The sequence below is a fragment of the Rhinolophus sinicus genome, chromosome 1 (assembly GCF_057876585.1).
Source record: "Rhinolophus sinicus isolate RSI-liver-muscle chromosome 1, RSI-T2T, whole genome shotgun sequence".
NCBI classification, from domain to species: Eukaryota; Metazoa; Chordata; class Mammalia; order Chiroptera; family Rhinolophidae; genus Rhinolophus; species Rhinolophus sinicus.
In genome coordinates this window covers 120,926,377-120,943,392 of record NC_142501.1, presented here as the reverse complement: position 1 = coordinate 120,943,392, position 17,016 = coordinate 120,926,377, and the positions used below count along the sequence as shown (strand labels likewise).

General features: G+C 38.4%; 1 protein-coding gene across 2 annotated transcripts in view; it reads right to left on the bottom strand.

Annotated features, from left to right (window-relative positions):
* The window catches only part of PLXDC2 (plexin domain containing 2), a 391,914-nt gene that overhangs the window by 213,728 nt on the left and 161,170 nt on the right, over positions 1-17,016 (bottom strand). The gene's annotated exons all lie outside the window — the stretch shown is intronic.

Here is a 17,016-nt window from a genome sequence, read left to right as displayed (position 1 = left end):
GAGCAAAGGTTGTTAGGGACGTTATGGATAAGATTCGTGTATTTGAATAAGAAATGTATTTTCTAATATATCACATTATTTTAACTCTAATTAAACTATGTTTAGTTCAGCTATATTTTAAAATATAGCTACTCCCTGAAATAACTGGTGACTAAACCATTTGCTATTCAGATAGGAAATAACCTGAAATCAACCTGAATTTTCAAAAAAAGCTCTAGATTAGTTTTTTGTCTTCTCCATCATCTTTCCTTTCTACATCCCATCTCTGGCTGGTACTCATTTGTTTCGGTCAGAGCTCTTTGGGCACTTTTTACCTTATGTGATGTCTCATGCTAAATAGAGTTGTCTGGGTGCAAGAAGAAAAACATCTTAACTGATGTTCATTTTTCTCACCAGGTATTAATACTCATTGAAGGTTGTATGCAGTTGTGAGGAGTTCTGTTAACACACGCAAAATGTGGTACAGATGTGAAGGATTAAGCTAAACAATCAGTTTCCAAAACGCTATAGCCAAAGCTTTGGGACCTTTAAGGAAATATTATTTACAAAGAATCGACTATGAACAGAGAGATACCTGCAGAAAAGAGGTTAAGGAATCTCTCCATCGCCATAAACAGGGGTCCATGTGAATGAAGAAAGAGTATGTTTACAGTCTGGTAAACTGAACTGGCTACTTTAAGAGAGAGGGTTCACTGGAAAATGCGCTGAGAAAATGAGTGGAAAGAAGATACAATAAGAGACTTGTATTGTGGCAATCCATGCAGCCAGGCACATGATGGAAGAGGAGTAAGATTCTCTTTAATTAAAGAATAGCTAAGTTCAGACTGGAAGGTTAGGTGTTCAAGTGTTGGAAACTTCCTAAGGACCCCTTTCACAAAATATCATGTAATAAGGTATCTTTTCACACATATCAGGTGTCTTAGTCCACTGAGGCATAAACACCATAAACCGAGTGACTTAAACAACAGAAATTTATTTTCTCACAGTTCTGGAGGCTGGAAGTCTGAGGTCAGTGTGCCAGCAGGGTCAGGTTCTGGTGAGAACCCTCTCCCTGGCTTGCAAACAGCAACCTTCTCATTGTGTCCTCACCTGGCCTTTTCCTCAGTGTCGTGCACCTGGAGAAAGGTCTCTCTCTCTTTTTCCTCTTCTTATAAAGTCATCAATCCTATCAGTTTAGGATCTTTATGAACTCATTTGACCTTAATTACCTCCTAAAAGCCCTATCTCCAAACATAGTCAGGTTGAGGGATTCGGGCTTCAGCATATGAATTGGGAGGCACACACTTCAGTCCATAGCACCAGGTATCAAGTATCAGGAATCAAGGCAGTGCTACAGCATGGTGGTGCATGGAAAGTGGTTGGCTGCATCAAAACCCAGCAACAGGGGATGTGGGTCCTTATCCTGGTTCTGCCAACAATCTAAGCTGAACCCAGTCACTTTGTGTGAGGTCCCACTTATTTCTGTAGAAAGTTATAAAATTGAAAAGAAATGTAAAGCCTCAAGAATCAGTTATTAGGTTGAGTTTCATCCTTTCCTCCCTCCAAATCAATGTGCAACTTAAGAATATTTATGGCTATTTTATACATACTGAATACTATTAAATACATGGTGAGTCAGTTTAATTAATTTCTTATTGATTTTTTTAGTAAGCTGGTTATAGACACAGACCAGACCACACTTCTGTCTTATTAAAAGTTGAACCTTTTGCCAATATTTCAAATTACTTTGACTTTCTAAGTTTGTCTTCCTGGGATATTTTCCGAGAAAAACAACAACAAAAAATGTTGATTGTTTGAAGAAACATCATTGTTTAAGTTGTATTATTTATATATAATTAATAGAATATGTAAAAGTTTTTCTCATTATGTCTAAATAATTTTGAAAATTTGGAATATCAAATCAATCTACCAAGCAGATTTCTTATGAGTGCAATTTCACGCACTGTAATATTTCAGAGGAACAAGAAAACAATATTGACAACTTCCTTCAAAATAACCGGTGAAGGTGAGACTACTAAAACCATCTTGTACTTCTTGCTTTCAAGACACAGACCAGACCACACTTCTGTCTTATTAAACAGTGTGTTTTCCCTGGGGAGCATCAGGAAGTCGCCCACCTGGATTGTACTTCCATAACGTAACTACAGAGGAAAAGCAGGACAGAATTCTGGAATGTAGATCCAAGAATCCTCCTGGATTTGACTGAATTCAACTTAACACATAGAATGCTACCTTTGAAGTGAATACACATGAAGTGAGGAACCTCTCAGCTCCTGGAAGTACGGTGGCTCTCTGGGAGATGGCCTAGTACATATATATCAATCGAGAATGTGATGAGTTATCTGTTAGTACATTCTAGCAACAGCATCTGGTGGCTCATTGCATACACGGGCCTGTGGACAGATTTTATTTTGCCATCACTGTGTTGGTCCACATGTGATTAAGAAAAAAAATGAATGAAGAGCCAGCACTTCATGTTTGTATATCTCTTGGGAAACGAGAAGGCCTGGCATCCTGTGCCCACCTTCCCACATGGCCCCAGTCTGCTGCAGCCGGGCATTCTCATCTGCTCTGCCTCAATCCCCATGCCCCATGGTTTTCCTACACTCAGGAAGAAAATCCCTTGAAATTAATCATGCCACACGTGCTGTTGTCTTTTTTAACACGTGGACTGTTACCAGCATGACCCCAAAGACTCAAATTTGCCGACTGAAGGTAAACCCAGTGACTGTCTTTAAATGGGGAATTGAAGAGTTTCGGAACACTCAGAACCCAATAAAGGCAATTTTTGTGAAATCTCAGGGAAACATATTTGGAATGTGCTAGTAATTTAGGAAGTGGAAACCTACTCTAGTATATGCAACTCTGTTTGGAAGAAGTTTATATGAAATGAAACCCAAAACAGTGGTTAACACAGACATTTTTAAAACTGGAATTCCATCACTTCATGTTAGAAACAGGCAGATACATCATCCATCAAAAAAATGGCAAGAGAAATTCCAGATTGATCACATCACAGAGGCACTTGGACATAGGTCTCTTCTTATTCCGTATGGGAGGTTAAGACACAGATTACTCTATTAAAGGAAGCCTGGGGCTATGGAGAATTCACCAAGGAGTAAGTAGGTACCTAACCATGGGAAGCCCAGTGTTTCTACGAGCCTCGTTCCCTTTTTCCTACCTAGATGCACGATGACCCTGCCTATCTAGAAGAATTATGATGGGTCACTGGTAATGTGCCGAGGAAAAGGGCTTTATACGAGGGCCATGGGAGAAACCTTCTCTCTGCACTTCAGTGACTACCTTACTTCTCTTATCTCCTATCTCTTCTTTTGCAGAAGAAAGGGGTACTCAGATGACTTGAGTAAGAAAACAAATGGACTGCTGTTCAAAGAATCCCAGTGGACAAACTAGAACTGCGTACCCCACTTCACTACTGACTTTAATGTTGACATGGCCAATATAATACCAGGCTTTTGTTGGTCATCTAGGTCTAGTTATTGTCACATTCTATTTTATTTACAGTCCAAGCCACAAGTGAGTCTTGGTTTTCTTGGTCGAAAAGGAACTAAAGTCTCTCTGTCCTTTCTGGGTTTTATGTCAAACCCTCAGTTAAACACTACTCTCCCTGAATCCAATAATCTTTGCTTCAAATTAATGGATGTTTCATGAGCATCCACAAAATATCCAGGCTTGTTTCATCCCTCATGGACATAGTAATCTGAGATAAATTTCCCTAGATCAGGTCTTTGGAAATAGTCTGGTGGTTTTATGGCTATATGGCTTGGAGCGATATCCATAGGCTTTTATTGCCAAACAGTGCTTTAAATACAAAGGTCCTTTCACTTATTCTATAAGAGAATCTACTACTTCTCCCAGCGGGTTGCAGTCATGGGGACATAGCAGAATGGTTTCAGACTACACACATCGTTAGTAGTATATGAGTTGCTAGTCAAGAGAAATACTTGGCTGAGAGGGCAAATTTGCCACTAAGGAAGAAGAGGGACCACTATGACTGAACCAGACACAGGGGAGCGAGGCCCTCAGAGGTGTGTGTGCATGTGTGGAAAGAGGTACATGAAAGGAGAGAGAACTGGGGAACCTAATTTTAGCTGCCCCATTGTCATGAGTCCATCATTGTATATCTCCTTTCCAGTTTTCATAATTTCTGATCACTCTTGTTTTTAAAAAATCCATTATGCTTTGATTCCTTTCACTGTGTCTCCTCATCTTCCAGGGCCATAATCTAAAGAGCATAATCAAATCTTCAGCATTCACTGAAGCAAAAGGGAGTCCTAGCCAGTCTTGCATATAACTGTTGAGTTTTTATTGTTGTTTCCATGGTGGGGGGAAGGAAACATGCTAGCTGTATTGCAGGGAAATAAGATACCTAATTCAAATGTAAACTAGATATCTGGTAAAGGGACTACCCAAGCCACCATTGATTTTCCCACACAGAGGTAATTTTCATTTACCATGATTAGAAATGATATGCACACACGTATGTGTGTGGGCACATACATCCACACAAAACATACACACACAAATGCACGTAGATACACACACACACATATATTTACAAACTACCGAAATTTCTATTTAGGCTTTGATAAAAAAGCTCCAGTATATAGCAGTATATAGCAGTCCTGCCTACATGTAAGGATTTTCAAAACCACTACCTATAATGACAAGTTCTTCCGTTTTAATTTTGCAGCTGCAGCCCAAAGGAAGACACTGATACATTGGTATGGTGGCTACTGAGCAGCAGGAAGGTCACTGGAGAAAGCACTGGTAGTGCTAGAATAAAAAGGAACAAAATAGAAAATTGATGTTGGTCCCAGATTCTGCTTCTATGCTGACTCACTCACTCACTGCTGTTTCAGGCACTGTCTCGAAGTTGGAAATCATTTCCTCTTCCTAAATTCTTTATTATCAACGTGTAAAAAGTCAATAGAAAATCAGGAAGAACAGTTCCACAGTCATTTACGGGTTACTATCATATGCATTCACAAGTCATCAGCAATTAAAAAAAATACAGTTCCCTTTGAAGGTGTTTAAATTTTTCTTAAGGAGATAAAAATGCAGTTTTCTTTCTTTTGTCCTTTTATGCAAACGACTGATTGTATGCAGAAAACCTCACATTCGTTTTAATAACAAGCTAAGAAATACACTTTTACAAAGCCGAATTAAAAAAAAAAAAAATCCTTGCAGTCGCAGTTATGATTATTCAGCAACAAAACTGCCCAAACATTGTCAAATACGTTCTAAATCCGCTCAGACCACAGCAAACTATTCAATCAGGCAGAATAATGTTTTGACCGCATGGCAAAAGTGATTTTGATTTCCACTTAAGATTTTTGTGGACCAATAAGTAACTGCGCTGTAGCTTCTCGCTGAAGTCTTCTGCAGTGAACCCACGTTGGATGGGCTGTGGGCAGGAGTGAAGAAGGGGGAGCTATTGATGAACTGATTATTTTATTTCCTTGGGTTTATGATGGAAAATATTACTTTCCACAGAGTTTTTGAGTGACAGTGAATATACAAAATTTTGTCTAAAAAGTTTGTTTACTTTTAGAAGATAATTTTACTTTCATCAGGCCCAATGAGTAATGTGAGAAATATTTCTAATGGATACTTACTATTTTGGTCTGGCACAATTTTATATTTATTCATAAAACTGTTTTCTTACTCTTTGATTTGCATTTTTACCATTTGAACGTGACATTCTTCTATTCTGGTAAATATTAACTCCATTCACTTGCAAAAATAGTAAAATGACATCTGATTACTCAATGGACAGTAAAAGATTAAAAGTCATTCTTTGTTCAATTGGTATTTAAGAAAGAGAAAATGATTGTCTATGCCTGGTTTCTAAGATAATAGATCATTCCGTAACACTATTAATATTTACAGGAGACAGATTAATTTTTAAGTTCCATTTGAAGGTTTGTTAGTTACAATGTTCCTTGTAACATTTTCAAAACATGAAATTTAAAATGATTTTTTACTCTACACTAGTTTTAAATGACAGAAAAAGTAAAGATATCCTCAAATATGAACACTATGCAAAGCACTATTACCTGAGAAAACTGGAGAATATTATAACCTAAATTTTTCTTGGAGAAAAAAAAATCTGAGAATCACAAGTCCTTGAATTCATCCTTGAAAATTATAAAATTTTCCAGATTAAAATTCATGAAAACCTAAAAACTGAGGCAGCATTATTTTTAATGAAAAATCCTATCATGAGATGAAATAATTTTAGTTTTAGAAATACCTAAAGGACCTTCTTAATAAAAGGTGTTGTGGTTAAGTCAAAATTTTAATTTAAACAGATAGAAATTCGCTTTGCAAGTTTTTCTTTCAAATTCCTTTGGCCACAAGTGGGCTCAGCACTGTGAATCCAAAATAATATGGATAGATAGATGATTGACTGACAGAGACTGTCTAAAAGATGAATGTTAGTGTTTTCCGTAGCTTTGCCCTTTAAGCTAGAGATTGCGTAAACATATGAACGAAACTTATGAAAAGAGCTAGAAATTACTTATAAAAGAGAAATCGTTTCAGCAGTGCTTAATCCATTCACTCAGTTCAGTACCATGGATTACAAACTATTATTTCAATTTAATAGCGCAGGCCTGAAACACCGTATAGAAAATAGCTCAAAACTACTGTTCCCCAGGGCTGCAAAGTTCAATTCTTCTCTTGATTCTAGACAGATTCAGGCCATCTGTGCATTGCTGGGACATGAACAGAAAACTTTTCTTTTAGGGATGAACAAAAAGAAACTTAAGATAGTCTGTTTACATTCTTAATGTTATCACCTATTCTTACAATGATTTTCAGATATTTGATGCCTTTTTTTTAATAGAGTGGCATATTAGCAAATTTCTTTAAGACAAATGCAATACACATGCACATGCTTTGTTTTAAAGAGACCCTTGTCTAGCTTAAAATTGCTTCAGAAATACAAGGTGTAGCAGAAGTCCCCTGAGCACTCAGCAAAGTATATCATATTATACATCATTGCTTAAAACAGAAATACTATTTTTCATACCTTAAATTCAAGTAATCAGAAAATTTTAAATGTCTTCTGTTTTTGTAATGGTCCACTTAGGTGTGGATTTGAAAGTACTTTCAAGTCACAATTACATGAGACACCTTTGACAAAGGTCCATGGAAATTTCTGGGTACCACATAAAATTACAGAACGCCGTTACTTATCAGAGGCCTATATTCCTTATTTTTTCAATGATTTGGTGCTAAATTGCAGAGTGTTCATTAATTTGTTTGATAAAATAAGGCAAAAACTTGGTGTGATTTAGTGTATCAAATTGGTATTAGTATTTCTAAAAATTAAGTAAGTTCATGTCATAGTGGCTGTCAGATTCATGATACTGCAAGTCTTCATGGAAATCAAGTACTGGCCCCAATATTCCTTCAGTTGTAGAAATAAAAATCATGCTATTGTTAGGCCAGTACCCACTCAGACCTATTTAGTATTTGAGCCATAATCACTTTATTACTCCGTTTCTGATTCTGAAAAAAAAAAAAAAAAAATCACAGAAAAAAAAAACTAATCCTTAAAACATAATCCATTAATATAGAATGGGACTGTCCAGTGAATGACTCCAGAAGCTCTCTTTGCTGCCCAGAAATGAGACAGTTCAACAGCTGAGGAGATAGTGAAGGGAAGCAGAGTTGGCCACCCCAAAATATGCCTTTTGGGATATCGATTATTTTAATAAACCAAAGACTCAGGGGGAAAACAATTTTTTTCTTTTCTCCTTCCTTCTAACTGCCTAAAAGGAATTTAGACAGAAAACTTGGTCCAGGAAGGGAGTTTCATCACAGATAACCATAGTTTAATATGAACTAAGTGTGACAGATGGGGAGGAGCCTAGCAAGGTCCCTTTGATCAAAGGCCTCTCTGTGTCCCATTGTTAAATATGACCCAGCAAACATCTATTTACCAAACATTTGCTCTCCTATCTCTATGTGAATTGCCTGCCCTGTGAAGTCCCAAACCACAAGCCCTCTCCACTATCTCCAGGACAGCACGCAAGCCCTAACTGCTGGGTCTGTCCCAGGGTCTGCTGGTCTGTTGTGGGGTCTCAAATTCTATTGAAACTTGTATATGTACATACATAATAAATTTAGCAATTTTCTCCTATTAATCTGTCTCATTTTTTTTTCATATCGTGTTTTGTTTTATTCAACTCATTCATTAAATAAAGACAAGTTAGATTTAGTGAAAAGATTGACATAATTAAGGGAAAATGTCAATTATCAAGGGAAAATAATTAAGGGAAATTATTTTCCACATAGGATTCTCTATCAGATTGTAATACATTGTTATACTATATCACGAAAAAACACTCAGTATTAGAGCAAATTATTTATGTAATTCTTCTGAGAACTGCATTGTACAAAAGCTATACAAATCATCTAGAACCACACAATCTCTTTGCTGAAATGATTCTGAAAAAGAATCTAGTCATTCATGCTAAAAATGGATCTGTGAAACAAGAAAACTTCTATGATAAATGAACAGGAAGCAAAAATCCCTGCAATTAAAACTCCACATCCATTTTGAATACACAAGTTTTACCAAATGTCATTCTGTTCATTCTTGAGAGCATCTTGTAGATATGACGATGAGGTTTTAGCAACATGATCACTAACATTCTCTTTTTGATTAAGAAAATGCAATCAGAGCTTGATCAAAGGTACCAGCCTGCTACTAAAAAGCTGGAAACGTACAAAATAGAACAGACTAGGTTTCATGAGCACACACAATGTAGACTTAATTCATCTTATCTGTCTACACCTTTTCATAGAATTCTCTCTTTCTCTGTCTCTGTCTCTGTCTCTGTCTCTCTCTCTGTCTCTGTCTCTCTCTCTCTCTCTCTCTCTCTCTCTCACACACACACACACATACACACACACACACACATCATAAGACAAGGCTGTATGCAAGTACCTTAAGGGAGAGCATGCACGCACGTACAGTGGGAGCGCTGAGAGAAGAGTAACGGATTCTGATTTGGAAACAGGTTCATGTCTTACAAAACTCGCCTGAACTCCCATAGGTTGAACATAGCATTCAGAGTGCATTCTCCACTATTGAAATCTATTTGCACATAACCTTTAAACTTACAAACAATTAATAGTTTTGCTCCTACAGTGTTTGGTTTATTAGAAATGGTGTTTTTACCAGAAATAGTAAAGAAAGGGGAATCTGCTTCCAAGCGTCTACTTCTATTTGCTTCTCAGTAGTATGTTATTATTTCAAAATATGTAGGGTGGGCATTCTTATTGAATCATTGCAACCACTAGCCAGCAACTAAATATGTGCCTTGTTCATTTGATTAATAGTCCAGCCTGAAGAACTTCTAGGGTAGAAGGAAAATTATGTTTCTGCCCCCACAATAGGTTCTGCTCTATGCAAGAAGATGGGCTGATCCTGACTGAGCACAACATTCCATGGCACCTGGTGACGCCAACCCAGTTAATGGTTAGATGACATTTTCTAGCACCTTTGAAACTGCTGGCAGGTAACTTGACTGCTGGGTGCTTGATCCTTGAGTGTTTATTTCCCCTGTGTATGGCCCTCCTCATGCTCATCCAATAAAGTGGAAAAGCAAATGGGACACATCCCTCCCTGGAGCACCTCTCCATGACTGCCAGGGGAACAGGGGACTTGAGCACCTGTGACTTGTCTGCCCCCGAGCTCCCACCATACCTAGTGGCCACTTGCTCCTTCACCCTGAACCTCTGGCTCAGCATATAAAGACAGGAAACGTTCTGGATCACCGAAGCAATGAATTTGTTTCTTCAGCCGAGTTTTTAAATCAATTAGATAAAGATCTAGACCTATGACATTAGGCTGTAATAGAAATTTTATTGAAAATCATAATTTTCATAAAAGCGTATTTTAAATGTCCTGTGGAAAGTTAATCTGGGCAAAGAAGAAACATAAGATTGCACAATGACAGAAAACAAATTCAACAGATTAACAGTTACCTTGAGTTCCCTACATGTATTAGAAGTTCCCTGTCACTGTCACTAGTTAATGCAAAGAGAGGCAGAGGATATAACAGCGTCCTCATGAATGGCTAGGAAACTGAGGTAGAAAAAACTCAGTGCAATATTCTTATAGTTAATCTCAGAGTCCTGGTGGGGATAGGTTAAACATAACATTTCTTTTTGTACGTGGACAATACAAGTATATTATTCATTCTGAAACATAATTCTTATTCTGCAAATACATTATATGACTAAAACACTAATTTTACAATCTGTTTTATCATTTCGAAGACTATTTCCAGGCCATACCTGTAAGTAAACTTAATTAGCCAATAGTGAAGCATCATAGAGATAATGCAGTTATTCTTTAAGTAACTCTTTGAAGGACAGTTAAGAATCTTTTTCCATTTTTGTTTCAATAAAGAGCTGACATGTCAAGCTGAGAATAATCTATAACTGATCAAGATATATGATACTCTATTTTAAATCCTCATTATCTTTTTAGAAGATGAGCAATAATGGCAGATAAGTCCTGCCTGATTTACTATTTTCAGTGCAATTTTCTTCTTTGAAAGCTAAAAGTCCTCATCAATACTCTTCAAGAATACAAATGGGATTAAATCAGAAGTTTGAAACCACAAGTTTTTGCCAGTTACCAAAACAGAAGAAATTGAAATAGATTTTGTTGTCAGTTCACGTACAATCTTTGGCAATGCAGAGCTGAAGACGTAAGGTCAACTCACAGCTCATATGAGATGGCTGCTGTCAAATTTGTGGCAGGCCACCCTGCCGGGGAGACAATGACAAGGATCTGTAATTAATCCTTAGAATCAAACAAGTGCTGGGAGGGTGGGCAAAACTTTGGTCATAGGGGTTAATGTTAGTTAATGCTGAGAAATCTAAATCTTTCTCAAATTCGTATGCTCACCCATAGCCTTTTCCCTAACTACTATCTCATGTCACTCCACAACAATCCTCATCGAATGTTAATTCATCTTTCCACTCCTAGATTTGGGCTGTCTGACCCAATCTGCACTCATCCCCCCATAGCAGTATTTCAGGAGCATCAATGCAATCTTTCCTCTCCCTATTTAAAATCTTTCAGTGGCTTCCAAGTACCTTCCTGATAAATCCCAAACACCTAACATAGTGTTATGAACTGAATGTTTGTGTCTCCCCAAACGCATTGGGTTAAAATCCTAGCCCCCAGTGTGACCATACAAGAAAGTGGGGCCTTTTGGTCATGAGAGTGGAGCCCTTATGAATGGGATTACTGCCCGTATAAAAGATACTCCAGAGAGCTTTCTAGCCCTGTCAGCCATATGAGGACACAGCAGAAAGATGGCTGTCTGCAAAGGAAGAGGGCTCTCATCAGACACTGAATCTAGCAGTTCCTTGATCTTAGACGTCCCAGCCTCCAGAACTGGGAGAAATTAGTATTTGTTTAAGCCACCAGTTTATGGCATTGTTGTTATAGCAGCCCAAAGGGACTAAGACACACTGTATAAAAATGAGATTTAAAGTCTTGACCCTGCTTATCTTTGCAAAACTGTCTAGAAATACCTGATAGTTGACTACTATCTAATTCTCTTTTCATGAGTTGGTTCAGTGACACCGTGTCCCTACATTAATTCTGGATCTCTACAGAATAAGGGTCTTCCTCTGGTTGTTGATTAACCTATGAAGTGTTTCTCCTCCTTTGCAAGCTCATTCCTCATATGCCTTTCTTTTTTTTTTTTTTCCTCATTTTTTGTGTGGAAGCCAATCTGACACATATGTGTATTTGGGAAATTTCAATTTACTCTTGTTCAAATGAGTGTGCTTCTTCAGGATTAATCTTAGCATTCCCTTTGCACTGCTTTGTGATTCTGCAACCACATACGAAAGCTTCTGCAAGTTTAAGATCCCCTAAAAGGGAAATTGGAAATGCTTCATTTTAAAAAAAATAACCTATACCAGCTTTTCACATTCATAATAAGTAACAGAGCTGTTATGTATCAGGTGGTACTTTTTTTTCCTTTTGAAAAATGTCATAAACCTGTATTATCATACTCTTTTCATATGTAAGTATTGTCTTCTGTGAGTTCACTGAGCAGAACAGAGGCCTGAGGGAAGAATCAGCCCAGCAATATTTCACATATTTTTATTACTCTATTTCTGTGAAATGGGATGATATGTCTTATTACTCTCCTATATTTATATCCGTTATTGTTATTGTCAGATCTCTGAAGTAGAGAAAGCTTATTTAGACTTGAAACACACGAGCAGTAGTATTTTCATCATCTAAGAATATTCTGATGTATTCTCTATAGAGCAAACATACTGTAGACATTCAGCCCGCATGGGACATTATGAAATTTGCCTTTTTCTTTGCAAAATAATCATTCAAGCAACCGCACTCTTTTTCAGATTAAGCATTTGCCAGTGGCTTCTTTTCTTTCAAATAGATTACCTAGTTAGGGACTGCAATAAAATATTAGAATACACATCATAACCATGTGTGCAGCAATTAGTGATAGCTAACTTTTTAAAGGAACATATTGCACAATTTGTAAAAACTAAGATGCATCCACAATGGACAATGTATGCCCCAACAGAAGATCAGAGAGTTTTACCCTATACATTTAGGAGAAAAATGGTTGATCTCTAGTTTTCAGCTCCATTTAGCACACATATTTGGTGACCATTCTCAACTGCACCTTCCTCAGATAAGAGCTTTAAGGCAAACCTAGATGATACGACACTTGCTGGACATGCCTTTAATTTTCAATTTGGTGCCAGAAGGAGAAATCCATGAGACATGTTATTGGTAAGAAACTCAATGTAATCTATGATTTTTCAGAACATTTATATCCTCAAAAGCACTAGCGAAATTTGTTCTGTGCTCTAACTTCTTGCAGCTCAGAGTATGGCATGTGGTTCAGCCACGTCTGTATTACCTGAGAGGCACTGGTCAAACTTACAATTTCTGAGTCAGTTTGGATCATAAAGCTAAACTTACTAATTCCTAATCTCCATTTTTAAATCTTCCCTTTTTCAAGTTACCCAGGTGCTTTTCAATTAAGGCAAAAAAAATCACTTCATAATCCTTTTCAGAAACACTTTCTTTGTCCCAAGACAAAGCTCTCAATATTGCATGTGAATAAAGTGAGGGAAACCACACATTTGGTTCAGCGTTAGAAAGGAATTTGGGATTGATTTCTGGAAAGCAAATAAGTATAAGTTACCAACACCGCTACACAAGAATAAGACGATGAAACGGAGCTTCATGAAGACCAGTTATTCTCACCAGTTCTTCTCACTGCTCAGGCCCTCGCAGTTCTATAAGGCACCACTGATGCTATGAGATCTCTGTGACAGAAAAAAGCATGGCAGCCAGCGGGGAGACGAAGAAACATGCACAGCTTGTCCATGCATGTGTCCCCGGCTGCTCAAACAAGACTGAATCAGGAATGGAATTCAACCTCAGCTGAAGGTCCTGGAAACTCTTATACTCCCAAAGTAATCACAAAAAGCTCACGAGTGACTACGCTATGACACCTCACTCTCAATACCTACTAATCAGAAGACGACTCTGCTCTTTTTACTTGGTAAGTGGTTATGTGTCCACATGAACAGAGAAAATAAATGCAAGAGGACAGCCTCACATAAATCGATGTGCAGATCAACAGTGGCATTTGCTTGTTCAATAGGAAATACTACTGGTTTCAAAACGTCTTTAGACCTTCAGGGGAAGAATATTGAAACAATCACCACCACCACAGCAACAAACTTCAGCTGGAAGAATTCTTTAGCTGGAATACTGAGTTCTACAGTATCCTTCCTTATCTGTTCTTGTGCAAGGCCAGAAAAAATACTGTCACCAATGTAAGATAATAGCAGGCTTTGTTTCATAATGGGTTTGTGCCAAAATAGTAAATATGCTGTTGTCTTTTTTTTTCTGTCTTTGTTTAGTGAAAGTGGGACATAAAGTCTAGACAAGGGCAGAAGTTGGAGAACATGCATGGGAATACCATTCTGGTGGTTTTAGTCTCACTGGGACACAAATTATTTTAACAGCTATTACTACAGCCAGGGCTCGTAGGCAAAGTAATTCTGATTCCCGATGTGGACTTTAGGAGCATCTAAAGGAAAAGTAAGCATAGTCTTTCATTGACCATATTGATTATAATTAACAGTATAAATCAAAATGCTTATTCCTAAAAAATAAGAAAGTTCTCATCACAGTACCCAGCATTGCGTAGGCACTCTATAACCATTTGCTTCCTTCCTTTCTTCTTCCTGTTTTTAAGTCAATCCAGAAAAAGTATTTTCCCCAAAAGAGACACAGTAATGTTCAAAAAGGCTATTTGAAGGGCCAGGATAAATAAACTATAGAGACGTTTCAGATGTAGGCTTTTGTTTCCATAACTAGTGGTGATGCCAAGAAACAACTTATGGGACTTTAGATCCCCAATAATCTTAATCAATCCCCAGAACCCCATCAAATCAATAAACTCTCAAAATAAAAGCAGTTCTCTTATCGTGCACATCTAGCTTCAAGACAAGTCCCTTTCCAGCCCGACTGTAACCCCAATGTTACTTCCATATTGATATTTGCCACTGTCCAAAATGGTTACATAATCAAAGTACCACTTATTTTTCCTTATATATTACAGGAAGCAAAGTCAAGTAGAAAGGCTAATCCTTAGAAGCTGGGCAGACCTGAGTTTGAATACCAGCCCCTTTACTCATTAATGGGAGTCATGAGAAAAAAATACGAAACCGAAATCTCAAATTGCCCTCATGTAAAAGTCACTGAGATTACCTAGCAAACCTTGGAATGCAAATGTCACTGGGCTGATGTAAGGACTAAGGAAAATGGTATCCATGCACCACCTGCCACCTCTTAGCACCAACTGGGTACCCAGCAAAGAGCTTCCTGCACCATCCTTCTTCCTTTTTACTGATTCAAAATCAGTACGTTAGGTGGTCTCCCTCTGTTATGTAGGGTAGAAAAGAAAAAAAAATTGGCAGAATAACAAAATTGCAGCTATAATAACAACTGGGATTTGTATTTTGAGGAGTGCTAATACATCAATGAGTAAAGGGATTTTCTAGTTTACAAATGATTAAGAAAAGTCAGCCTCCTGCACAGAGATCACAAAGTTCTAGGAATCTGTGCTCTCCACTTTCAGTCTCAGTGGGTACAGTTTTGGGCAGAGAATAAACACCTCTGCTTCTCTCCAGCTCTCCATTCTTTATGTTGCACGCTAGCTAAAGACCTTTGCAGGGAAGAATTACATTGCCTACTTCAAGTTGCTATAACAACATAGTTGCCAAAATAGCAGGCAATCTGCAGGAGCCAGAATAGCATCTTATAGATATTGTATGACTTCTAGCACTGAAAGTCTTCCATACACTGGCACATTTTCTTTGTCTGGTACGGGGCCTGGCAGAGTCAGCCAGGGACCACCGGAATCACATGCTAGTTAAGGAGATGAAAAGGGGTTTTGAAAATTGCTGGGCTTCTCACATATGCAGAATCCCAATGCCTGTGCTTCAGATCTCCTGAAGAGTCTTGTCATTAATGAGGGAACAAAGGATGTCTTGACACTATTTGCAGAATTGTGGAGTATCTGTTTCATGAAGTTGAGTTCTTTTCCTAAATAATGAGCATTTCAGGGCAGTCAAAAGAATGCTACCTGGTTCTTTTGAAGTATGAAGCCTGTCACCTGGGAGAAAGCAGGAACTAAAACTAAAACTTCAGGTTGAGAGAGAATATATGAAGAGACAATGGCTGGATCACAGATAATAATAGAACCCTGACCCCAACTTCTATAGTTGGGGTTTGGGGAGCTAGCACACAATCGTGGCAGCGACTGGCGCAGGGTGGGCAAGACTTGATTAATAACTGACAGCTTCCCTACTGCTTTGTCAATGCAATCAACTCAGGACCAACCAGAGGGAGCCAAACATGCTCCCCCAACCAATCATATGAGATGCTCTGCTTCTCATTAGCCCACCTCTAGCTTCTCTGGGCCAATAGCCACCAATCAGAGCTTACCTGGAACCTCTTTTTACCCTGAAAAAAACTTTCACACTCCCCCGTTTCTGATTCTCTACCAAGGTCAGGTGATGGAGGCTAACTCCCTTGCCATAGCAAACTGAATAAACACCCTCTGTTCTCATTTGGGTGGCTTTTGCCTATTTCCATAAGATTTACCTGTTTGTTTTTGTTATATCTAGTGTCCTATCCAAACCATATTTTATGGTTTGCAGATTCTCAATGCTAAGGGCTATGGAAACTTAACTAATGTAATATACAGAGACCTCAGGGTAACCCTAAAATCTGCCTAAAATGTGCCCTCAGAAAACTTCCAGAGTCACCAAACCCATCGGCAACCATCCTTCTCCTTACACTTCATGGCTTCAACCTTAACAAAGAATTACTTACAGTCACAGAGGAACTAACCATCCCAGTTTGCTCAGAACCGCCCCATTTTTAGCAGTGAAAGTCTTCCATACACCCCAGGAAACCTCTCATTCCTGGGCAAACCAGGAGAGTTGGTGACTCAACGTACCCCTCAGTGTGCCATGCCGTTCTACGACTCAGCCACGGCAGACGTAATTCGCTCTGTCAGGAATCTCCTCTCTTACCCCCGACGGGTTACCTGGTGAGCTCCCCTCAGTCAGCCAAGCCCCTGCCTACATGCCAACTCCTAGAATTAGCCTCTTTGACAACAGCCCACCACAAGGCGGCGCTCACTCCGTCCTGCGTGCTTGCCACGCTACAGCCTGTTTGCTGTTTTGTACAGATCACATGGCATAGGGATGATTTGGTTATGGCGTTTAGAACCTACACAATAAATTCTTCGCAGGCAGGCAGGCAGGCGCTGTATTGTATTCATCTTCGTGTCCCCTTACTGTCATCACATCAAGCCCATGTTTATCTGGTTCAAGACTAGATGAATTTGTGAGTGATTAAATGGCTGAGCTATTTATTCA